Below are 27302 nucleotides of genomic sequence, written 5' to 3' on the forward strand. Positions count from 1 at the left end.
TTTTTGTTCAGTGTGTGGAGGAGTGCCATTTTGCATAAAAATTATCCGACTCTTGCATCCATGCTGCAGAGGTAATGGAATAATGTTGGTGCCACAAGATTCTCATAGCATTTACCAGTGATGGTACAAGTAACAGGATCCGCAGGCCTCATCTCCTCGAAAAACTGCAGCTCTACGATAAATAATGCAGTCAACCTGCATGACACAGTCACCTTTGCAGAATGAAGTGGTACCAGTTGATTTCTGTGCAGATTTTCTGTTGACTATATTCTGCAATTCTACATATTGACATGTCTGTGGAGGTGGAACCAGGCTGTGTCTGTCCAAAGAATGTTCCATGACCATTGATTGTCCACTTCCATGCAAGCAAGAAATTCCAGAGCGAACATTTGTCTTGCTGGCAGGTCAGCAGGAAGCAATTCCTGAACATATATGATTTTATATGGATAGCAATTCGGGATGTTTTGTAGTATTTTATGCAACATGCTCACAAGCATGTCCAACGTTTGAACGGTTTCCCATGCAATGCATATTTGGATACCACTGACCCCTCCTGCAGTGCTGTGGCCACATCTTCGACAAATGTAGGATCAACTGCTTTCCTCCCTCTGCCACATTGCACTTCAAAAGTACCTGTCTTTTTGAATTTTGTAATCATTTTCTGCAGAACCTTCTTCATATCCTTGAGTATCTGGAACTTCCGCAGGGTTACTGGCGTACAGTCACCATTCTTGTAAAAGAGCTTTACCAGCAATGTGCGATCCTTCATGTAGACAGTTATGTTAGACATCTCAGATGCAAAATGAGGAACAGCTGCGTGTTTGACGTCCATTGGTGAACAACTTCTGATGCTTTTAGCACTCTCTATCAGTCAAATTTTTGTTAATTTCTTTTTTATTCCATGGTGTTTCCCTCTGCACAAATAATATTCTGTTCAAATTTGATGTCATTCTGAGCAGTGGTTCTTTTTCTACAGTGTTCTGGAACTTTAACTATGAACACCCTGGATATATATGAGCAAATGTGCTTTGTGTGTGTGTGTGTGTGTGTGTGTGTGTGTGTGTGTGTGTGTGTGTGCGCTTGCATTTGTGCCCTCCTCCCCTTTCCTGTGTGCGTTTATGCACTTGCACACGCCCACACACACACACACACACACACACACACACACACACACAACATAGTTGAAAGAAAAAGCAGTGACAGATTCTATTTACTAGTACCTGGCCATGGCAGCAACTTGAACCCTGAGCATTTCTTCATTGTTACCACACTCAGTCATTTAAAATGTACACTTACAGTCAATGTTTTGCTTATGTGTTTCATCTCACTGAATTTTTGCTGTTTTCTCTCTCTCTCTCTCTCTCTCTCTCTCTCTCTCTCTCTCTCTCTCGTGTGTGTGTGTGGGGGGGGGGGGGGGGAGGGGGGGGAAGAGGGAAAGGGGGGGAGGGGGGGAGGGAACCCACGTGTACTTGTTCGTGTTTACGTAAGTTCTTAGGGGAACATTTCCCTAGCATTGTACCTTATGTTCTGCCTGATGACTGATGGCCCACTTCTGTTTCTTACAAAGTCCAGTGTTTCTTAAAACTACAGTGACTAAACTGTTCATACTTCACAGGAGAGAGGCTAGATTTGCTTGACAAAATTATTTTGTAAGTTAAGAGTGAAACAGAGAATTAATATGTTTTGTGTGGATAGATGTACTTTTAATGTGCACATACAATACTGTTTTGTAACATTTTTTCAGACACATTCTTTGCATTGAAGTTTTTACTTTCAGGATGTGCAAATGTGGCTGTAAACTGTGATCAGAATTTGGCTTGTACAGGGTAAAGTGGAAACAAAACAACAGTATTAAGATAGAGTATTTGAAATGTCAGTTGTGAAACAGCTAACTTTATAGAAAATTATAATAGGCTAAAGTACTTCTCCCATGTTTGTGATAAATATTGTCATGCATTAAATGTGTTATTTTATTTTCAGAAACATCTATGTTCACTACACCAAACAAGTTTTAAAGCTCTTAAGTAATTTTTTAATGAATGTAGTATGCCTTTGTCACTGTCCTAGCGATTGTAAAACAAAGACATTTTTAAAAATTTCGTGTCTTGGTCTTATTTGTGTTATATTTAAAGTAGTGTACCTATAGAACACATGCTGATGCAGTTTTTAAGTACAATTATATAATTAATTCAAATCTGTTTGTTACTTAGTACTTCTGCTTAGATTTATTGTTATACATGAAATAGAAAAACTGTAGGGGTGTGGGTGGTGAAAACACACACAAAGTGTATTTGTGTATTCTGAAGACAGAGAGAAGAACTGATAATTCTAAGTAGCTCAGAAGAATAGGTGTAAGAGTACATTTCCAAGCAAATGGTGACAACCTACACAGAATTTCAGTAATATGCAGACTGTCGACAAATTCAGTCTTAGGCCATGATTAAATTATTTAATTTGTAGGGAATGGAGTGCAAATACAAATGAGACATGTTTGATTGTTGTTATTGGAACAGAACAGTTAACTGTGTTGTATTACTTCATTGAACAGTTAATGGATCCATTGGCAGTTGATTAACTTACACTAGTAGTTAATGAATTTGACTGATCATTAGTTACCACAATGTATCTACTAAACAGCAAATATGTAGAGTTATAACATAACACAAAATTATTATTTTCATGTGCATAGTTTTTCAAATTATGAAAGCATACATTTCAGTGACGAAATCTTCATCATAATGTTTGCTCCCCGTTTCAGGCTGTTTCATGTAGCTGTACATACACAGTTTGCTTACAAGTGCAGCACTAGACATCTTGTAGGCCATTATTTAATCTCAGCTTACAACTTCTTACGTGTGTGGGTAAATGTTTCAGAGATTGAAGTGGCAACAAATGCATGAAATATTTATCCACGACTATAGCCACGAAGAACTGCATTGTTCGTAAGTTTATTTGTACCTAATGTGTTACTGTAAAAACCAGTGGCTGTGTGTGTATATTAAGCATAATATAATGTTTGCATTGTTGGAAATGGGATTAACTTAAAATCAGTAGAACACCGGTTAATTTAATGTTTCCATTGAATGAAGAACTTACTAGTGACCTTCTCTTGGTAAGATATTGCTGGGTAGTTTTGCTTTGGCTTAGAACACAGTTAAACAATTTGTCTTTGGAACATTACCTTTCCTGTGCAGCAAACCCAATATGCCAGTGAAAATGATTTCTCTCATGGAGCCACCCTATCAGCATGAGGTAAAGGAACTACATGAGTCCTCTACAATTTGTTGACCTCCACCACAGAAGCGGGCAATGCTGTCATGTTCTATCTAAATACACAGAAAAGTATTGGTTTGTAGCCATAACCATAAAAAGTAATTTTCTTATTGTAACTGTATGAGAAATTAATTATGAAATCATTTAGCACTAATGAAAATTTAAATGAGAATGGAAGTAATCATCTGTAGTGTGTTGAATGCTTTTCATAGTTCCCCATATAATGGCTTGAGGCTACTGCTCATTCTGAACTCTCTCAATCGTCCTACTGTGAAAGTCTTAAGCTAGGAAACCAGCGAAAGAAACTGTGCATTACTGCTTACTACCCAGCTTTCTTGTGTATGTGAAAACAAAACAGAAGGAACTCGTGGACAGTTGAAGGTGCTATGTAGAAAAGGTCCTGAGCATACCCATAAGTGTGGTACTGAATTATTGATTTTTCTATTTTGATTCAAGAACAAGTCTCATTTATAATTGCTGACTCCATAATGTACTCCAGAAATAAGAATGAAAACATAAATATGTGTCTTTTGGCACTCACCCTTTGTAGTAGTAAGTTTTTGTATTGAGTGAGAAAGTAACATTTCATGTGTTTAAATTAAAAATATAAAGTTAAATGTAAGTGTTAGCATTATTTAAGACTGAAGAAAAGTGTGAACTTACCAGTGGTTGCAACAGCTCAAATTAGAACACTACTGGTTCATGCACAAATGGGGAAATTTGTATTGAATCTTTATCTTTCAAAGCTATTCGAACAGTTCCTGCATTAGTAGGCACACACAAAATTGAAATAAAGAGAAACTGTAAAATTTTAGCTCTCACCTCTAGGATTAAAGGTGAAATATTCTTCCTTCAGATATCTGTAAAACTCTCTTTTACCTATTTCTGTTCCCTGTATGACAAGCAGCTTGAAACGTTCTGAAAGCTAGAGATTTAACATCTCTCTCTCTCTCTCTCTCTCTCTCTCTCTCTCTCTCTCTCTCTCTGTGTGTGTGTGTGTGTGTGTGTGTGTGTGTGTGTGTGTGTGTGTGTGTGTGTGTGTGTTTTTGGGGGGGGGGGGGGGCAGGCTTGTACCAACTGTTTCAATATATGATAAGCAGATGCTGTTCTTCTTTTGTAATGTTTATAAAATGTTATATTCTTATTACATATGTGATAATGTGTTGTGTTGACAATACCAGTTATAGATGTTTCAACATATTTTATATTTACAGTGACATAGATATCACTGAAACACAGAACACTGTACAAGCCAGTCAAGATTGATAGAATTTTAAACAATCAAATGTCAAAAATTCATGTTATATTATCAAAATTATAATATGCAAAATAACTGTAATAAGATTTTCGTTCTATATGCCCACCAATGTTTTGTTCTTCTTACTCACAGGCTTGTTGCAACGATACAGACATAAACCAGTAATTGTTATGATTATAATATTCAGTTTTATTCTTTAATGCTGGTAGACAACACACGTTAGTTCCACATATCTGTAAGACCGGCCCAGCAGTTAGCCTGTAATACCTAGACTGTTGTTTAAGAATAGCTCCATAAAAGTTGTTGATAACAGAAAAGTTCCTGATAACAGAAATTATCCTTGGCAGCTTGCCTCATTTGTTATTAGTCTTATGTATCACAAACATTAAATTAGGAATATTATGCAGAAATGCATAAATATTTGTAAATCAAACTCAACACATTTCTGCAGCCAGTGTCGGCATAAAAGAAATCCTCTTGGGCTATAGTGCAGTGTGATATTTAGAAATGAAATTAAATAAGAACCAATATTTTGACCAGCTTTCAGCCATTTTATTTACTACATTTGCTCCCTTGAATTTTTAAAGTTTGATTGAAACTTCAGCTCTCATTTTAATCTGCTTCATTCTGTGCAACAACATTATATCTCAAAAAAATAATATTCAAGAATACACACAGTTTTTGTCACCAAAATCATTAGGGATATTTTATTGACCAAAAATGTAAACATATTTTCAAGGATCTCTATGTTTAGAAATTTTCAGTTTATATTCTTTCAGGTTATTTTGAAAATTTCTCCGACAAAGCAGCTTCTACATGTTTCAGTAGTGTGTGTGTTAAACTGGCTTTCACAAAATTTCCATTTTTGTTTGTGGGAGACGAAAGAATGACCCCAAGTTAATACCCATCAGGGAATGAGAGAACTGAGAAATCATTTACAGACTAATCATCATTGACATGTATGTAGCAGGTGACTCCATTATTTGTGTTTGCTATTGCAACACTTCTCATCCTTCAGTCTTATGTATCCATAAGTTCGTTGACTCAATTGTTGGCTTCTTCAAAATTCCCATAGCACCTCTTAGAAAGTGATAAAATTTAACATTGTTAAAGTCAGTACAGTAATTTTTACTTCTGGTGAAATGTAGTACGTTCTTCATGAACCACACATGCCATTGTGCCTTACAAAACATTTCTGGGGTAGATGACTTCACTGTATGTAGAATTATGAATGCCTGTACTTACCACCAGCTGCTTTATGACAGCTACAAATGGCTCTGTAAATAGTAATTGCCACCATTTCAGCAGAAAGTGAAAATGATATCACTTTGAACTTTTTCATTCTATTGAAGTAATTGGAGACTGTTTCAATTATTTAATACATCATCACATACTACCCTTCAAGCACTTTCTTAAAAGTATGTTTCAGTTCTAGTTTATGTTTTTATTTTTATTTTTTTATTTTTATTTTTTTAAATTTATTCTGAAACTGTATAAGCAATCAGCATTACACTTTGATATTTACTTGTGGATAAAAACTGTGTGCTGACTGGGACTCCGCCAGCTTGGAGCCTTATCTTTTGCCGGAAATCCTCATGAGCCATTCTTACCTGTTGGGAAGTTCCAGAACAGCAAACATTAATTGCAATGTGAAACCATCATTTTCATTTATAATAATTTACTTGTAAGTAACTAGTTAACAATCATCAGCATCAGATCAGTTGAAAATTATAATGCTGAATAAATGGTCTTACGATCAGGCTGTTAAAGTCCTCTACTGAAAGGCCATGACCAGTTTTGCATTCTCAATATGCATCTTCAAGTAATCTGTACATTGGGGGAATAACCTATTTACTCTTCAGAATAACCAATTTATAAAAATAAGTGATCAGAATCACATAATGCTGCTATGAATAGTATACTTATCTTTTATTTTAAGTCATTGTAGTGTACAGGAAAAACAGATGTAGACAAGTCCCATTATTCATCATCAAATCAATAAAAATAAGTAACTCGCTGTAAAGCGGTGGTCCAAGTTAAAATGACTGGGCCCAAAAAGCAACCTGTAAAAGAAGCGCATATCTCATTAAATATGAAAAACGAAAGAAACTGGAAAAACCATAGGTGCCGTAAGAACATCCAAATAAACAAAATCAAATAAACATAGCCTAACTTCAAACAGAAACCAGAAAGAAAGAAGCAAGGCTCAACACATACCTTATATGTAGACTGCTTATGCAGGTAGCATGGCATCAAACTGAGCTAAACTGGCAGAATGCTGTTGTGAGGCTGTGCGGAAAATAGCGCATGCGCGAAGTTAGAGAGTGGCCGAGTGGTGTGTGTCAATGAGAAGGGTGAAAAGTGGCTGTATAATTTTAATAAACTAATCCTCCAATGAGCCAGGGGATGCATATACTGACATCTAAAGGTGATGTGAAGAGAATATGCTTCTGGTAACCTATAAACTACTTATTTAAACAATCAAAACTCGCCAAATTGTGTCTGTGGCATAAATTCATATGTGCTTTGAGTATTTCACCAGGAATTTTTTTCAGGAGTAATAAATTTCCAATTCTTCCAAACTATTAAATGTATAGCCCTTTGTTTCTCGATGCATTATCTGAAGATTAGAGGGGAGAACTGTAATTGAATTCCCAATTTCCTGTGGGTGGGTACTTACACTGATTTGGAGTGTGAGTTTTTATTGTGCTCCTTACAATGTATCTCAAAATTTCTACCAGTTTGACCAATATACCTTGAACTACACCCATCACATGCAATTTATAACTTATAATTACAAACTTCAACTTTTCCCTATGCCTGAATCTCTTTCTATTATTTATAGGAATGAAGTGATGAAATGGGCTTGAACTATGTTTTTAGAAATCAGATGTTGTTTTGCGTTGAAAATTATAGTGCTTTACAGCCATCTTTCTTATTTAGTTCAAAATATTAAATGGTACCAAGCAATTTGACCAATGTAGGGGGTATAGTGGGTAATGTTGTTGAAGAGAATCATAAGCTCAGTATCTAATTTGGAAATACTAATAAGAAATTTATCTGACCTTGTTACAACTTTTATGGCATTCACCAGAAAATGAGGCAACCCTTTGTTAGGATAGCCATGCCAGTATTCTTCCTCTGCAGTTCTGTTGCATTCCTCACTTGGTGACAGTAAATGTGGTTACTAAGGGGCCAAAGCAAGCGTACTCTGGAATTCAACAAATTACAAAGTATACATGTTCTGAGGCATCGTTCAATTTTAGTTTTATTTCATTTTCATTGACAATGTAAACACAGAATAGATACAAACATATTATTATTTGCAGAATAAGAGGTTAACATGTTCTGTTCCTTGCTGCCTGGAAGATCTTTACTTAGTTAATGAAGAGGATACAAACATATTATTATTTGCAGAATAAGGAGTTAACATGTTCTGTTCCTTGCTGCCTGGAAGATCTTCACTTAGTTAATGAAGAGGATTATAATATCAATGTCAGAAATGCCTTGAAGAACAGTACCCATCTTACTTTCACTGGAAGCAGTATACCATGACCAATGTCAGGTGGTGATGTAGTTGGGATACTAGATACTGTGATTGCTAGTCTGATTTATTTAACAAGGCTATAGCCTATTTCTTTCCCTGTGTTACACGAAACAGACCCTACACTGCTTCATGTGTTAGTTATCATTAACACTAACAACAAATAAATAAACTGGAAAAAGAACCCACCAAGAAGAACATTAGCTATTATCACAAATCCATTTTTTTAGTCCACAATACATACAAAAATTTCTCCTATACTGGGGGGGGGGGGGGGGGGGGGTAGAGAGAGAATAGAGTTCTCAATTCTTGTGACACATGTGTCAACACCATGTATGTAAGCATAAATGAATATTTTTGTGGGGAACAGTGCTATTCTTTCTTCTTCAGTCAAACAGTAGACTAAAACCCCTTTTGCAATTTCTTGTGGTTATGACTTCCAAAGCAAGTAAAATCTCACAGAAAGTTTAATTATAATAATCCTTCAAAAATAAGAATATGTGATGTATGTATATCAGATGCAACTATAAAAATATGTTATTGTATGTTAGTAAAACAGCTCTCAATTGCTACTAACAACTTCTTCAGGGAATCATATCCAATTGAAATTAAGTAAAATAGTTTACTTTTGATGTAGGCTTGCATTATATCCTGACATTCATGAGGAACTATTTGACTGACTGTAGTTTTGTACTTTGTGAGAACCATCCATTTTAAGTCAGTAGGCAGCATAAAAAATTGGGTCCAAGAGGGCTTTGTGGCTGAAAATGTTAATGTTTAGCTGTCTTTTCATTTTGCCTGTCTGTGACTAAACACCTGTGATGAGTAGAAATCTATCATTTTCATAATATTGTTGTTATTCCATCCTGGACTTTCCATTGTTTGGGTAAAAATATAGTTTGAGGATAGTGGAGTAAGGAAAGTGAGGAATAAAATTTATACTGCCACTGCTGAATGAGAAACCTTGAGTACATCAGTTCATGTCAGTGGATCCATACGGGGAAAACAAAGTATCCTCCTTGGAATGTGAATCAAAGATATGATGGTTCCCAACATGTTTATATGTATGAATGTTTAATTATTTGTTCTGTCTGATGAACTCTCTGTTTGACTATAATGTTTCTACTTTTGCATGAGATTTCCAACAGTTGACTCAACATTTGGATGTATGGACTGTTAATGAAAGAAGCTAATAAAAAATGGAAAAAAATGATAATTGCTGTAGGGTACAGCTGAATTTGAATTTCTAGAAACAAAACCACATTTACAAGACATGTTGAGATGTCTGCCTTATGTCTTAATATTTTATCAGGCAAATGCAAGACATATTGACAAGTGTTGGGAAACAGCAAAGCAACTGTAGTAATAAATTTTATCAGCATTGTTGTAGTTTGGAGCTAATTTTAAATTTAAACCATTTCATCTGATAGAGCAGTGAAGGCAGTTACAATGAGGATCATAATAGTACCATTTGTCTGTGCCGAACTGCCCATCTGTGGAGATAAGTTCTCCATTTGCAAAGAACCATATACTGTGTACACGGAAAATGCAGTACCTTGTTAAATGGCTGAATACCCTGCAAAGCAACAGTATTTGAGAAATTGTATAACTTGCAATAGTTGTGATTTGTGTGTTAAATCAGCTGATGCACTCAATATTACTATTCTTCCTTTGTCATAAACTAATGAATAACACAGAAGACTCCTTTAATAGTAATATTACAACTGTATCACAAGTCCTGGGTTGCAGAAATGTGGCGGGATTGCCACTTTCAATAATCTCATTTTTCTTTCCTTTGTAATTTATTAAGTGAACAACTGCAGAGCAAGTGGTTCTGATTATTAGAATAACTGTATCTTTCAGGATTGTTGTGTAAAATGTTTTATGATCTCCATTAGCACAGAATAAACTTATTGACATAGTCTGATTATTCATTCAGATTAAGTCACTACCATATTATTTGACTTTGAGAATGTCTTAGTAGTAAAGGAAAAGTATTGCCCACAAAAGTTAAGTGTCAAGTTTGAGTCCTGGTCTGTTTTAATTTGTTGCAAAGTTTCTTTGGGTCAACGTTTCTTGTCAGGTGGGATATAAAAATTTGACTGTGCACTGTTTGCATTCATATTACTTTTATTTCCTCTTAAATAATAAAATCATGTATGTGAATAAGTACAATGGAGTTAACAAAAGATAGTTGCCCTAGTTATTGTCTTTCATTATGAATATTCTTGCAGCTAATTCACAAATAATGTTCATGCAGCTTTTTTATTAATGAAATTCCGATGATGTATATCAATAATATAAAGATTTATTTGTAATAATTATACATATTTGTTTGTTCCTCTTGTGATACCATGATAACATGTATTTTTCAAACTAGGGCATCCAAGTTGTGCTACACCATCTAAAACTGTAAACAATGTTCGTACACAAAATGTGTTGATAGTAGTGGTTGAGTTTGCTTATTGGTGTAAGACAGTTCCATAAGAATGTTACCATGATTCTGTTACTCATTACACAATATTTATCAACACTGCTTTTACACACATTACTCTTTACTTTCCTATTTCAGAAACTGACATATGTGCTATTCCATACTATAATATCTCATGTACAATGTGAAGGGGCCAGAATATATTGATGGAAATTATTGTTTTGTCTCCCATTGTCCTTTTATTACAAAATGAGACACTGTCTCAATAAAATATGCAATTAGTGTGATAGCAGAGTTGTGAAAGGAATATGATGTGAAAATATGTTACCACATAGTAGAAGCCATAGTCTCAAGAAGAGAATGATACAACATATATAAATGCATACATATATTTTTATTGCCATGGATTTTTTTTTAAAGTGTTGGTGATATTGATATATTTCATGTTGCAGACTAAAGCATAATTTGTAAAAGTGCCCATATATTAATTCTTAGACCATATAAAGCGATTGTATTTCAATTATGTGCTATAAAATATTATTTGTCATCATCTAGTTTAATATAATAGTTGTTTGCTAACTTCCAAATTGCATCCCAAACTGAAAAGTTTATAGAAAAGTTCATTAATACACTTGTGTCTGTGAAATATCTTGTTCCTCAGAATATACCTCTCAGCATTTCATTGTAATGTATAATTGTGTACAACAATCATGTAGCTATCATATTAGTTGATAAATGACATAATGATGAAGTGTGCTAACTTTCCATCATTGCTATATGTGTCACCTTGTACCTGTTGCATATTGTTGTTGTACTCACTGAATGATAGTAGTGTTTCTAAGTATTGTACATATTTTTGACCTGTATATCTGACAATGTGTGATGTACTCAACTTGTGCAATAAATGCATTTTCTTGCACTACTTTTTTAACAATTGAATTTTTAATCATTGCAACAGAGGCATACATTATGCTTGAGTATCAGTTTCCACGAATAATGTCCTTTGAATGCTTTATGAGACCAGGGTCATTGAGAAATCTAACTTGAACAAGGATGAGGAAACAAACTGATCATGGTTTTGTTGAAACCATAATCCTCACATCCCACAGGAAAACCATATAAGATTAACTGGGAAGGTTGAGCAAGGATTTAAACACTTCTCCATATAAATGCTTATTCATTGGCTGAAGATTATGCAATTTCACCCAGTTCAGTTGTGAAGCTAAATAACATATAAAGAGGATCTTGTTATCAAAAGATTTATAAAAAGTGATGGAAATGTGTTCTGAGTGAGAGTGAAAGAATATTTTTGCATCAAGGACTAAGTTACTGTAGTTCCATGGAGACTTATTAACAAACTTGCAGCGTACTGATTTCTCTTACCTGTATTGCAAATTTTAGCTGACTGGAAAGTCTGAGCTTGGAGTGTAATGTTTCATAAACTAAAAATAAACTTAACTTCCCATAAAATCATGTAGGAAACTTGTAAATGACTCAATTTAAATTTGGATTAAAGAGCAGGGAAAGTGTTCTGCCAATGCTCCAGTTGATTATCTGCAAAGAAATGCAGAACATTCTGTAGAAAACATGAAAAAAGTTCATCTCTTTTTCAGAAGCTGCAGTCTCTTTAGACCATTTCTTCATAATTCTGCTTAACCTTTCAATGAGATGATGTTCTGATTTTGTTAGTCACTACTGCAGTATGATTAATTACAACTATCAGTATTGCACATACACTATGTGATCAAAAGTATCTCAACACCCCCAAAACCATGTGTTTTTCATATTGCATTGTGCATTGTGCTGCCGTCTACTGCCAGGCACTCCATATCAGCAACCTCGGTAGTCACTAGACACTGTGAGAGAGCAGAATGGGGCACTCAGCAGAACTCACAGACTTAGAATGTGGTCAGGTGAGTGGGTGTCACTTGTGTCATACATCTGTACATGAAATTTACACACTCCTAAACATCCTTAGCTCCATTGTTTCTAATGTGATAGAGAAGTGGAAACATGAGGGGACACGTGCAGCACATAAGCGTGCAGTCCGACCTCGGCTGTGTACCGACAGTTGAAGAGGGTCATAATGTGTAATAGGCACACATCTATCCAGACCGTCACACAGGAATTCCAAACTGCATCAGGATCCACTGAAAGTACTATGATAGTTAGGTGGGAGTTGAGAAAACTTAGATTTTATGGTCGAGTGGCTGCTCATAAATGACAGTGGAATTATGTTGTGTGGAGTGATAAACCACGGTACGCAATGTGGTGATCCGATGGAAGGGTGTTGGTACGGTGAATGCCCGGTGAACGTCATCTGCCAGCATGTGTAGTGCCAACAGTAAAATTCAGATGCAGTGGTGCTATGGTGTGGTCATGTTTGTCATGGAGGGGGCTTGCACCCCATTGCATATGTGTGCACTATAACACAACAAATATTCCGTGATAACCAAATTTATTTGACCTTCTGTCACTCAAAACAAAACTTAAGTTCGACTACACAACACTTCGCTGGCTGTAGCACCAAGGAGAAATCAGAGTCACTAGTAGAGAATACCAGTCCAAACCACTGCCAACCAGTCGATACCAACTCGTCGCAAGTTTCCAGCCAGGGAGGCCACAGTACGGCTCGGTCGTCGTGAATCCAGCAGCCGCGTAGTAACACAGTCATTGGTAAAGATTGAACTGGTTAAACGGGCTCAGGGAGCTCGCTTAAATCCACAGGTTCGGCCAATCAGAGTGTTGGTAGATGTGCCCTTATACGGTTGCTCACTCTGGTGGCAAGGGCAGCGCCACAAGGGTAATCCGTGTCAATAGTGGTGTGTACGCTGCCGCTAACCCCGTGACGACGCATTAACTTGCGCCAGTTGTTGACATCGTGTGCGGTGCCAGCGGTACTCGCTGTGTGCCGCGCGTGTTGTAGCACGCGGCGCCGAGTTGATGGCTACTGTGCGGCAGCTGATACGACACACCCCTTGTTGTTTTGTATGGCACTGTCACAGCACAGGCCTACACTGATGTTTTAAACACCTTCTTGTTTCCCACTATTGAAGAGCAATTCAGGAATGGCGATTGCATCTTTCAACACAATCGAGCACTTTTTCATAATACATGGTCTGTGCATGGACTGGCCTGCACAGAATCCTGACCTTAATCCTACAGAACACCTTTCGGGTGTTTTGGAACACTGACTTTGTGCCAGGCCTCACTGACCGACATCGATACCTCTTCTCAGTGCAGCACTCCCTAAGAAACCTTCCAGCACCTGATTGAATGTATGCTTGCAAGAGTGGAAGCCTTCATCAAGGCTAAGGGTGGGCCAACACCGTATTGAATTACAGCATTACCAATGGAGGGCACCACGAACTTGTAAGTCATTTTCAGCCAGGTTTCCGGATACTTTTGATCACATAGTGTATGTGGCTCCCTTATATCCAGTTTTCTAGATAAAAACTTATTTAAAGTACAACATTTAGGAGACACTGCTTTGGAAAATATTACAAATTTACTTTAAAAAGGAGACCTAAAGGTTTCAGATCATGTACACACTATTTTTGGTAAGAATTCAGTAGAGAGAGAGAGAGGGGGGGGGGGGGGACATTCCACGTGGGAAAAACACATCTAAAAATAAAGATGATGTGACTTTTACCAAACAAAATCACTGGCAGGTCAATAGACACACAAACATACACACAAAATTCAAGTTTTCACAACCAACGGTTGCTTTTTCAGGAAATAGGAAGGAGAGGGAAAGACGAAAGGGTGTGGGTTTTAAGGGAGAGGGTAAGGAGTCATTCCAATCCCGGGAGTGGAAAGACTTACCTTAAGGGGAAAAAAGGACAGGTATACACTCGCGCGCACACACACATATCCATCCGCACATACACAGACACGTATATATATAATTTTTTTTGAAGCATTGTAAATGTTCTACTGTTGGATTCTTGATATAAAAAAACTCACTCTCACTTTCTTGGGTGCCCTGCTGTTGAATTTGATATACATTATTTGTCTTATGACAGGTATATGTTGGATGCTCTCCAGTTTCCTCTGTCCTCTGCCAATTTTTAATGTTGCCAAATATTTCAAGTGATCATCTTTGTCTCCCTCTCTTCCTCGCAATGATTCTGTCAGTCCATTTCACTATTTGCATTTTTCTCCATGGCTACATGGTAAAACTATCCAAGCCTTTTACCCCAGTCAGTTGTACTGCTGATAATTCATTGTCATATAATATTACATCAGACACTCTGATGTCATCAATGAATCTTTTACCTTCTCATAAGCTCTTTTACACATAGATGTTCTACTCATATCTCCTTCATACATCTTCCATCTTTTGCCACTAGTCTTCTGAAGTACGCAAAAGGTTTTACTTGTTCCAAGGTCTTTCCTTCCAGTGATATTTTTGCATCCTTCCAGTGATATTTTGGCAGAGACTACAGGTTTCCTGAGTCTCATTACTTTGGTCTTTCCCACATTCACCACATTTGATATTCTTTTTCCCACTTTTACTATCTTCTCAATCAGAAATTGTAGCTCTTTCTCTGATTCAGTGAACAGTGTTGCTCATCTGCATACTTAATTGTATTTATTCTTTCTTCTCCTTCTGTTTTGCTTTTATAATCCATTGCCTATTAGTTCCTCAGTATAAATATTGAAAAATATTGATAACAAACAACACCCTTGACTTACACCTTCTCTGACGATCATTTCATCTGTTTTATCACCAATCCGTGCCACCATACTCTGTCTTGAATAGAATTTATTTGTAAGTCTTCTGTCCTTTCAGTTTATGTTAGTTTCTTTTAAGATCTTCAAGTTGATACCCCAGTCTGCTCTTCAAACACCTTTTCTCAGTCAACAAAGCAGATGTACATATCCCTGTTGACTTTCAGAATTCTTTGTTGTATCATCGTCATATCCAATGGCATCTCACATATCCAATGGCATCTCATCTTAATTTTCATTTCCTAAGTCCAATCTGATCCTCTCCCATTTTTTGCTCAATTTTTCTTTCTGATTTTCTGAATGAATGTGTTCATGTAGCCTTTGTAATGTGCAATATGAAGTTAACTGTCCTGTAGTCTTCGCATTCTTTGGCATTGTATTTCTTTGGTAAAGGGAGTAGAAGAGTTTTAAATACATTTTCGAAGATGATGCCTTCATGATATGTTCTGTTGGTAAGAGTGGTGAGTCATGATATTGCTCAATTTCCTTTAAAGTTTCAGCTGGTATTTTCTCACAGCATATTGCTTTTCTCTTTCTCTGATTAATAGTATGTGCCTGTATTCATTATTGCTGTGATGATATGCATGTTAGCTACAGGAACTGTGACTTGTCATTAACCATGTTATACAGCAAGTTAAAATGGAATGAGGAGAGAATAAAATTGTATAAAACAATCATGTTATTTAATAAACAGTATTTGTTAAAAATTATCATTTTTGTGAATGCAAACTACCTTGCCATATTCAGAATTCATATTAGCTAGAGGGTGATTGAGAGAATTGAAACAACCAAAAAATCTTCAGAAGTGAAAGTAGTGTAAGTCTGAAACTGTTATTGATTAGGATGGGGTAGGGATCATGGGATCATTCTGGCACCCAAGATGCTCAGAGATTTGCTCAAGTTTGGCTATCCACAGTAATAATTACTTTCCGAGTATAAGTCCATGGCATTGCAGTTATCTGTGGTTATACATGCAAATATTCACAATAATATTACTCTATGGTTAAAAGTTAATAAATGGTGTCAATATTATGACTTTGTTTATTTGGATTATACAAGGTGGTCCATTGATAGTGACCGGGCCAAATATCTCACGAAATAAGTATCAAACGAAAAAACTACAAAGAACGAAACTTGTATAGCTTGAAGGAGGAAACCAGATGGCGCTGCCATAGGTCAAACGGATATCAACTGCGTTTTTTAAAATAGGAACCCCCATTTTTTATTACATATTCGTATAGTACGTAAAGAAATGTGAATGTTTTAGTTGAACCACTTTTTTCGCTTTGTGATAGATGGTGCTGTAGTAGTCACAAATGTATAAGTACGTGGTATCACGTAACATTCCGTCAGTGCGGACAGTATTTGCTTCATGATAAATTACCTGTGTTAAAATGGACCGGTTACCAATTGCGGAAAAGGTCGATATCATGTTGATGTATGGCTATTGTGATCAAAATGACAAACAGGTGTGTGCTATGTTTACTGCTCGGTATCCTGGTGTCCGGACCGTTCACTGGATAGTTACATTATTTAAGGAAACAGGAAGTGTTCAGCCACATGTGAAATGTCAACCATGACCTGCAACAAATGATGATGCCCAAGTAGGTGTTTTAGCTGCTGTCGCGGCTAATCTGCACGTCAGTAGCAGACAAATTGTGGGAGAATCAGGAATCTCAAAAACGTCGGTGTTGAGAATGCTACATCAACATCGATTGCACCACGAATTGCATGGCGATGACTTTGAACGTCGTGTACAGTTCTGCCACTGAGCACAAGAGAAATTATGGGATGATGACAGATTTTTTGCACGCGTTCTATTTAGCTACAAAGCGTCATTCACCAACAGTGGTAATGTAAACCGGCATAATATGCACTATTGGGCAACAGAAAATCCATGATGGCTGCGACAAGTGGAACATCAGTGACCTTGGCAGGTTAATTTATGGTGCGGCATTATGTGTGGAAGGATAATTGGCCCCCATTTCATCGGTGGCAATATAAATGGTGCAATGTATGCTGATTTCCTATGTAATGTTCTACCGATGTTACTACAAGATGTTTCACTGCGTGACAGAATGGCGATGTATTTCGAACGTGATGGATGTCCAGCACATAGCTCACATGCGGTTGGAGCGGTATTGAATAGCATATTTCATGACAGGTGGATTGGTCATCAAAGCACCATACCATGGCCCACACATTCACCGATCTGATGCCCTGGATTTCTTTCTGTGGGGAAAGTTGAAGGATATTTGCTATCGTGATCCACCGACAGTGCCTGAAAACATATGTCAGCGCATTGTCAGTGCATGTGCGAACATTACGGAAGGGAAACTACTCGCTGTTGAGAGGAATGTAGTTACGCGTATTACCAAATGCATTAAGGTTGACAGATATCATTTTGAGCATTTGTTCCATTAATGTGGTATTTACAGGTAATCACGTTGTAACAGCATGTGTTCTAATAAATGATAAGTTCAAAAAGGTACATGTATCACATTGGCACAACCGAAATAAAATGTTCAAACCTACCTACGTTCTGTAATTTAATTTAAAAAACCTACCTGTTACCAACTGTTCGTCTAAAATTGTGAACCATATGTTTGTGACTATTACAGTGCCATCTATCACAAAGTGAAAAAAGTAGTCCAAGTAAAACATTCATATTTCTTTACGTACTACACGAATATGTAATAAAAAATGGGGGTTCCTATTTAAAAAAACACAGTTGATATCTGTTTGTCCTATGGCAGAGCCATCTAGCAGGCCAACCATAGCACCATCTGTTTTCCCCCTTCAAGCTAGACAAGTTTCGTTCTTTGTAGTTTTTTTGTTTGACGCTTATTTTGTGAGATATCTGGTCCGGTCAAGATCACTGGACCACCCTGTATACAATCAGTAGTAATAATTAATTACTGTCAATATTAATATCCATTTGGGGTGAACTACAACTGTTGGTTGGAATTCACAGCATGCTGTAGAAGGTATATGTGTTGATGATACCTGCAAGTACTAAAGATGGTGACTTTCCCTCTTTCCTGCTCTTCTGCATGGTTAGATGTTCATCCTTATCATACCAGCAGGCTGTCATCTGTCTGAGACATTCCTGTTTTGTTTACATTAAAACTTGAAATTTCAACACTAAATCTCTGTGATGCATGACTCTCTTGTGGCATCTGTCACAGGAGTTTTCTGAACCTCTCCAAAATGCACTCACACAAAGTAAACAATCCGATGATGAAATGCACTGCTCTTTTTACTGGAACTTGAAAGAATAGAGGAATGCGAGTCTTGCAACCTATGTGTTTGTGAAATACATGTTGATTTTTATAGAGGAGAGTTTTGTTCTCCATAAACATCACAACAGCTGAACATAAAAGATGTTCCTTCATTCTACAACAGATTGATGTCAGCAATGTAAGCATCTGCACAATGAGCCCTTGTGAAAATGGCAATGACTTCTACTTTTTTTTCCAAATTACTAGGTAGCCTTAATTGCTCCAGGAATGTAAGATAAACTACTACTAGAAGGTGAGTAAGTTCTTTCGCATAATCCTTAGTATCTGACTGGTATCTCATTGAGTGCAGTTGACTTTCTGCTGTTGAGCTGTGTTAGTTGATTTTTTATGCCACAATCACTTATTTCAATATCTACCATTTCAGCATTCATGCAGTTCTTCAAATGAAGCAACATACTATTATCTTCCACCGTCAAACAGTTTCAGAAGACTAAATTCAGTATTTCAGATTTATTTCTGTCATCTTTTGGTACCATTATGGTCACTGAGGGATGGAATAAATGACTATACAGGGTGGAGAAAATTTGTGTCTTGAAATCTTAACCCTGGATAGCTGATGCCATTAGGAACGAAAATTATTAATGTTATGTAGGTCGACAATGCACCATTTTTAAACTACAGAAACTTGGCGCACATGCTTCGATTGGCCATGGGATTACCCTGTTGCCATTTGTCGGTTCACAAGCAGCACTATGGTTGTCGGTTCACACATACAAATGTCCCTCACCCTGTCACTGCCCCAACGTGATATGCACATGTGTTGAATAGGTCTTGCTGTTTGTCTGTACCTCACGTCAGAGGCGTTCAAATGTAAGCTTCACTTCGGAGCACACATACGTCACCTGTGATTTAGTCATGCAGTAAGCATGGCGGCATAGTATTCGTTTGAAGAACAATGAGTTATGGTTCTTGTTTATGGAGTAGCCTACAGTAATGTGTGTGAACCTTGACAGTTGTATGAGGAATGGTACCCCAGCATGACACCACTCACACCCAAAAATGTTTACTTGGCAAAAGAGGCTCGTTAGTAGGATATCATGGCGATGCTGGAAGACCTCAAACACTACAGGATGCTGCATTTGGAGAGACTGTTCTCGAGCATTTCAAGGAAGCACCTATGACAAGTACTAGAGTGGTTGGACATGACATGGGGGTCACTCATCAGTTAGTCTGGGAGGTTTTGAGGGATGAGAGCCAGCATCCATTTAGTTTCCACCCTGTCCAAGATCTAAATCCTGTGGCGGACTATGAACACAAGCTAGGGTTTTGCTGGTGGTTTCTGTGACATGTTGTACAAGGTCCTGACTTCCCCGCCATGGTGTTGTGTACCGATGAGTGCACCTTCCATTGGGATGGCCTTTACAACACTGAAAACGTTCATTACTGGGCAAGGGGAAATCCTCATGTCACGTACATCCACAGACACCAGGAATGATTTTTGCTCAATATGTGGGTGACTATCTGACTGGGCTGGTCCATCTACCTTCTCGATGTACCGGGGCAAATTACCTTCACTTTTTGCAAGAAACTCTACCCGGCCTGCTGGAAGATGTTCTCCTGGACATAAGGCTACACATGTGGTTGCAGCATGATGTGGCGCCCACACATAAGAGTCTTGTTGTGCTCGGATATTTAAATGAACTCTTCGACGGCTGGGTAATTGGCAGAGTTCCTCATAGGACATGGCCCCTGCAATCACCAGACCTTACGCCACCGGACTTTTTCCTGTGGGGATTCTTCAAGGTTCTAGTTCACCCACCCAGACACAAACCACCTAGAAACCAAGAGGAATCAATGGATCACATTCAACATGCCACCAAACACATCAGGGCAATGCCAGTAATCTTAGAAAGAGTTCGACACAACACCGTTGAATGTTACCAAGCTTGTGTCGCATCAGAGGGTCGTCATTTCGAGCAGTTCCTTTAAGTAAACAATGCCCTAGCTACAAAAAAGACCCTTTCAGGGCCATCACAATTTCTGTACACAAACTAACAGCTGTTGACATGTTTGTTCCCGGTCGTCTTATCATGAAACTACAATGAATGTGTTGGGACCCCGGCGGGTTCACCGCCATAACAGAAGGCTGGCACACTTCCACCGAGTATGCGGGCCATCTTGGATACATCACGATCTGCAGCAGGCAAAGCATTTGCAGTCATGCATTGTCCAGAGCATCTGGCAACAGCGCAATCCTGCGGCCAATTGGAGTGTGTGGTACCAAGTATCTGTAGTTTAAAAATGGTGTGTTGTTAATCTACACAACATTAGTAATTTTGGTTCCTACTGGCATCAACTATCCAGGGTTAAAATTTCGTGACACAATTTTTCTCCACCCTGTATAGATGAATGGTGTGACATATATACAGGGAGTTGAAAAAGTTTCACATATTTTGAGAGGTAGTGTTACTCATGAAAACGAGTCCAGCAGAAACATAGATCCTGAGCAGAAAATGAGAGATGAGTACTTAATATATGAGAGGCTGAAAGACATTCAGTGGTTGATATGAGCATAGTCATTGCATTGGCACTCAGTCAACAGAATGCTGTTATGGCTTTGTGTAACAGGTATACATCAGTCTAACCATTAGGGCCATATACAATTTTATGGTTTGAGTTGTATTGTACTTTCAGTCGTATTACCATGTGTCGTTGTATGGTACGTTACTCCCAGCTCTGGAAATGTATCGTTAGTATGTTACATTTACACAAAAGACTTCACTTTTGTGTTTATTGTTATTTTGCTGGTTGTACTAGTGGTTCTGCACTTTTTTTCCTCTTTTTCACCACTTTCTAGCAGTGGAAAGCTACTACACAATAAGTGATACTGTGTAAATGATTCCTCTTCTGGTTTAGCAAATGGAAGTTAGCTGTGAACTTGTGACCTTTCTGCTGAAAAGTAGCCATGTGGCAAAATACCCTCTGTTAAGCATTTGGCAAGTTTTCTAGTGTCTCTGGTACACAGAATCTCTATCACTCCAAAAAGTAAACAGTGGTAGTCTTCATTAGATTACATTAGGTTCAGTTCTCGTTCCATACACCCAAAATATTAGATGATTCTTGTAGGTGTGGAACATGTCAAAAAGTATAACATAAAAATATAAAATGTTTGAATATAATACTTACTACCCTGATCACTGGTCAGGAGATTGTCAAAATACGTGAACACAATGTGGTGAACTGGAACAAATTAACATGCTGTCAGAATGAAACATTGTTATGCACATTAATACATTTATCATACACAAAATATGTAATCTTGACTGTTGTGACCAAGTACTGTGAAAAATTTAATATAACACATTTTTATTTAAGCTGGCTTAACAGTCTGTTAACATATTCATCTATGGAGTAGAAGTTACCTATCAAAAAGTCTTTCAAACTCTGTTTCAACTGTGCTTTATCTTATGCCAAGTTTTTACTTGTTGCTGGCAATTTATTGAAAATGTGTGTTCCTGAATATTGGACCCCTTTTTGGACCAAGGTTAGTGATTTTAGGTCTTTGATACTATGTATTGAGCTATTGTTGGAAATAGAGATGTATTACTTGCAACAATTTACTAAGAATTTAAGAATAAATATACTGAGAAGCAGTAGTTAGAATACAAAGTTACTTGAACAGGTTTCTACGTGATGTTCTTGAATTTACACTGCAAATGATTCTTATCCCACACTTTTGCCCCCTACAAACTTTTGTTCAGTTTGATGAGACACCCAAGAATATGATCCCATATGACATAATAGAACGAAAGTAAGCAAAATATGCAAGTCTTTTTATATTTGTATCTCCTACATCTGACATCATTCTCACTGCAAATACAGACTTGTTTAGGCACTTAAGCAATTCTGTGGTATGCCCTTCCCAACTGAATTTATTATCGAGCTGTAATCCCAGAAATGTAACACTGTCAGCCTCTTCGATCTGCATGTCTTCATATGTTATACACGTGCTGGAAGGAAATCTCTTACAGATTCTGAACTGCATTGCCAGTGAAACTATAATATTCTAATTTACTTAAGAGAATGCTGTGGTTCACTCAGTCAAAAGCTTTTGGCAGGTCACAGAAAATGCTAGTAGCCTCTAATTTATTATCTGATGAATTGAGTACATTCTCTCTGTAAGTGTTAATAGCTTTCTCTATATCAGAACCCTTAAGAAATCCAAACTGTGACTTGGACAGTATATTATTTGCAGTCAGATGCCTAAGGAGCTGCTTGAACACAACATTATCAAATATTTTTGAGAAAACGGGCAAAAGTGAAATTGGTCGATAGTTTGATAGTATCTCTTTATCTCCCTTCTTATAAAGAGGCTTAACTTCAGCATATTTTAGCCAGTCTGGAAATGTTCCCCTGATAAGAGATTGATTACACAAATAACCTAAGATAGAACTCGAATTGCAAGAGCACTCTTTGATTAACTTAGTTGATATGTTATCATACCCATTAGAATACTTAGATTTTAAGGATTTTATGATGGATGCTACTTCTGTGGGAGATGTGAGTGTCATTTCCATTTTACTGAAGTTATTTTTAAAGACGGACCTCAGATGCTCCATTGCACTGTTCACCAAATATGATAACTCCAAACTGTCAGTAACAGAAATGAAGTACTTGTTTAAGAGGTTTGCAACACTACACGTACTTGTTCTCTTTTTGGCCCCACCTGTCTCTGTATTCACTATATCCCATACAGTTTTTTATTTTGTGCCTAATGTAATTATCTTTTTCTTATAATAAAGCTGCTTCGATTTCTGGATTACTTGTTTCAATATTTTGCTGTATTCTTTGTAATGCATTATGATTCTAACATCAGAGCTGTTCCTAGATAGTAGATACAGTTTTCTTTTTATCCCACATGATGTCTTTATTCCTTGTGTAATCCATGTTTTATCTTTCGACTTCTATGTGACTTGGGTTACCTTTATGGAAAAACAATTTTCAAAAGTTGAGGTACCTTTATTAATGAATGCTTTGTATTTTCCATTTGAGTCAGAAGTATTGTAAACATCTATCCAGTTCATGTCTTTGAGCAGTTTCCTGAATTTCTGAATTTTTGACTTGTTTATTACCCTCCTGTTCTCAGATTTAATAGATTTTTTATCCTGATAAGTTTCAACACTTAACACAAGATGCTGCATGTCATGATCAGATAGCACATTTACTATTGGGTTTGTGATATGACTTTGTTCCCTAGATTTGTCAACAAAGATATTATCAATAGCAGTAACAGAGCATTTACATTAGCAACCACTATTTCCTTGGTTTTTTTTTTTTTTTTTTTTTTTTTTTTTTTTTTTTTTTTTTTTTTTACCATAGAGATGGAACAGCAAAGCTTCCAGATGTTTTATAAAGAGGTTAAAATTTCCTGAAGGTGATCTGTATATATCTACTATTATTAAGGACTTATTATGAGATACTACTTCTGTTGCACAAGCTTATAAGTGCTGCTCTGAGCAAAATTTATTAATATCAATGCTCTTGACATCAAAACAGTTTCAGACAAATGTAGCAACTTCTCCTTTCTCCATATTTTCTCTACCAAAGTAAGAAGCCAACTTGAATCCTGTAACATTTAACATAGCAGGAGTTCCCTAACCCCGAGATGGAAGAGTACAACAGACATCAGACTAAAACAACTTAATGCAGACTATGTAATGCTCAGACTAATATGTACCAAGAATACTGTGCTGCAAAAAGACATAAAAAACAGTGTTGACCTAGCACCAATGCCAATGATGGTGCTGATATCCTAAATCAAATGTCTTTCAGCCCCTTGTATGAAAATGGCCCAAGTTCAATATAAGTATGAGTCAGATGAAAATGAAGGCAATAATTGTCAACCAGGTTCTATTCATGATTGGTTTGTGGGAAGAGACAAAACTTCTAAATGGAGGAAAAGTACTAGCTCTGTCACAAGCAAAGCGAGAAGGAAAAATATTGTAAATATTTTTCCTGGACCCAAGGCTATTGCCAGGGATGTAGCAACCAAGATTTCTGGATTGCTCATGATAATTAACATGGAAATGATTGATACTATTGTGAAATGTACAAACAAATATATTCAGCTCAAACCAGAACTGTCTGACTATCAGAGAGAAAGAGACAAAAATGAAATGAAGAGAAGTGAAATACTCGCACTCCTTGGGTTACTTTACTTCTTCGGAATTAAGAAAGCAAACCACACAAATGCAATGGAACTATGGAATACTGATGGATCAGGAATCCAAACTGGGAGAGCTGTGATGAGCTACAAGCAGTTTTCCTTCTTGTAGCATTGCATTCGTTTCAACGATAAAAGCACAAGAGAAGAGCTGATAAGTTTGGCACCATACATTCGATTCTGGATGAGTTTGCAACCAATTGCAAAACTACGTACAGCATTGGTGAGTTTGTAACCACTGATGAGGAACTTCAAGCTTTTCATGGTCATTGTGGATTTGTGCAATATATCCCCAACAAACCTGCCAAATATGGCATTGAGATATTTGCACTTTGTGATGCAAAAACATTTTTTACAAGCAACCTTGAGGTATATTGTGGAAAGCAGTCTCAAATTCAGCATCAGAAATATTTCACAGACCTGTGAGTCATATAGAGGGATTTAGTGGAATATAACTATGGACAATTGGTATACAAGTTGCCCCTTGGCTATGTCGCTATTAGATAAAAGGCTTACATGTATTGGGACATTCAGAAAGAATAAACAAGAAATTCCCTTGGAATTCCTGCCTAAGAAAAATTGAGTACCTGATTCATCGCTCTTTGGATATAAAAACGATTTGTTGTTGGTTTTGTATGTACCAAAGAAGGAAAAGGGGGCTTTATTATTTTCAACTATACACGATTCAGGTATTATCGATGAAGATTCTCGAAAGCCAGAGATTGTGTTAGATTACAATGCCACTAAGTGTGGCATTGATACAATCGACTAGATGTGTGGCGCACATAACAAGAAGGTGGCCTTGGTAATCTTTTTCAGTCTGATAGACATTGCAGGTATCAAAGCCAAGATCCGTTTTTACTCCAATGGACAAAATCGAAAGGATACAAGAAGAGTATTTCTGAATACCCTGGCTCATGACTACATGAAACCGCATCCAATAGAAAGAGCCAAAATTCAGAACCTTCCCAAGGAACTATTGCTGTTCCTTCAATGGTACCGGAAAACATCTCAGCAAGTTGAGAAGCATTTGGCTAAGAAACAGCTATGCTGTGTTATTTGTGGAAGGGCCAAGAATATTAACACAGCAATAAAGTGTGATTCTTGTAATAGTTTTGTTAGCAGGAAGCATATGAGTGTTAGTTACACCTGTGAAAAGTGTCAAGTTACACCTGCAGACTCAGATGACTAGTGATCTGAATCTTGACATCTCTTAAATTACTAAGTAATGAACATGACCTGCCTGTAATCTGCTATAATACAGTTTCTGTAGGCATTCACTAAGAACATAGTAATTTTCAAAGCTGATAGTGAAATATAGATTTTTTTAGAATTATGTCATTTATGTGTTTTGACGTATATCTTCTTTTCTAAATAAAGCATAATTAACAGCCATGTTAAATCATGAAAAATTCTTTCCCACTATATGTGGGAAAGAATTTTTCCCACTATAAGTAACATTATTTCTTAGTATTTTCCACTGTGACCATAATAAATTATTTGTATTAATTACATAACAAAATTTGTTATTTTGATATTATTATCATTTTGAGTTATACTACATCTACTCTTAAAAACAATAAACTAGTTAATATCAATACTAGTGTGATAGTGTGTGAAAATAACTATAGAACTGAGCAGTGAAAGTGGAGCACAAAATGCACTGTGCGACTGCTCGTGCAATAAAAAAATGCATGCCTGGCAGAGGGTTAAAAATGATGACTGGTTTTGGCCTTTATGCTGGCCATTTTCAGATCCAACAAAGTATATGACTACATCTAGTGGTGCACAGAACAATTCCATAGTCGAAGCCTGTGAGTTCACGCAAGTGTTCCATGCACCTCCAGTAGCAATCATATGGTGCATTAAGTCTGAAGATGCCCCACATAAAGGCTGAAATCAGTCGTCATTTCTAAATAAATTATTATTTTGATCCTAACTGTTTTATTAATTGATAATTAGTAATAGTTTGCTGTCATCTCCAAACCATGTTATCTAAAATTTTACCTACAGCAATTCCTTCTGCACAGGTGTAAAAATACATATGAGGTTGCCTGGATTGTAACTTACAGGATGGTGTTTAGTGTTTGCAGACTTATCCTTAATCCACAAGTTTCATATGCACACCAGTTGTATTGGTTCTTCAGTTCAGATGATGAAATGTTTGACATAATTATCCTGACAATTGTTGAGCTGAAACAGAAAAAAAGTATCCATTTTTGTTTCAGCCTCTTGAGTGCAGATCAGGAAAACAGCATGAAATAAGTAGTGCCCTGCTTTGCTATATTGTACACGAATGTCTGAATAGGCAGTATCATATCCCAGTCTCTCTGTTCAACATCATCACACATTGAGAAAATATGCCAATGTCTTATTCACACATACCTTGAGGCCATTCAACAGCAGATGTTAAATGTGGTGCTCCATGCTTCAAAAGTATGTCTTCTACGAGAGACCTGGTGGTTCGTGAAGCTTTAGCAGTTGGTACAGAAGTGGTGACCATGTAGCAGTCTCAGTAGTTAGTGCACACTGTTATCCATTTATTCCCATTTGTCCACATCAGAAACCTCTTCAAGAATTCAGTTTTAATCAGG

The 27302-nt window shown here is 37.0% G+C and overlaps 1 long non-coding RNA gene across 1 annotated transcript; it reads right to left on the reverse strand.

The window, feature by feature from the left end:
- Positions 1 to 1464: 1464 nt before the first annotated feature.
- On the reverse strand, positions 1465 to 26869 carry LOC126297469 (uncharacterized). The gene is made up of 3 exons (XR_007552529.1): positions 26779 to 26869; positions 21672 to 21725; positions 1465 to 7742 (listed from the first exon to the last, which is right to left on the reverse strand). It is a non-coding gene; the product is annotated as an uncharacterized LOC126297469 (long non-coding RNA).
- Positions 26870 to 27302: the final 433 nt, after the last annotated feature.

The sequence above is a fragment of the Schistocerca gregaria genome, chromosome X, assembly GCF_023897955.1.
Source record: "Schistocerca gregaria isolate iqSchGreg1 chromosome X, iqSchGreg1.2, whole genome shotgun sequence".
Taxonomy (NCBI): domain Eukaryota; kingdom Metazoa; phylum Arthropoda; class Insecta; order Orthoptera; family Acrididae; genus Schistocerca; species Schistocerca gregaria.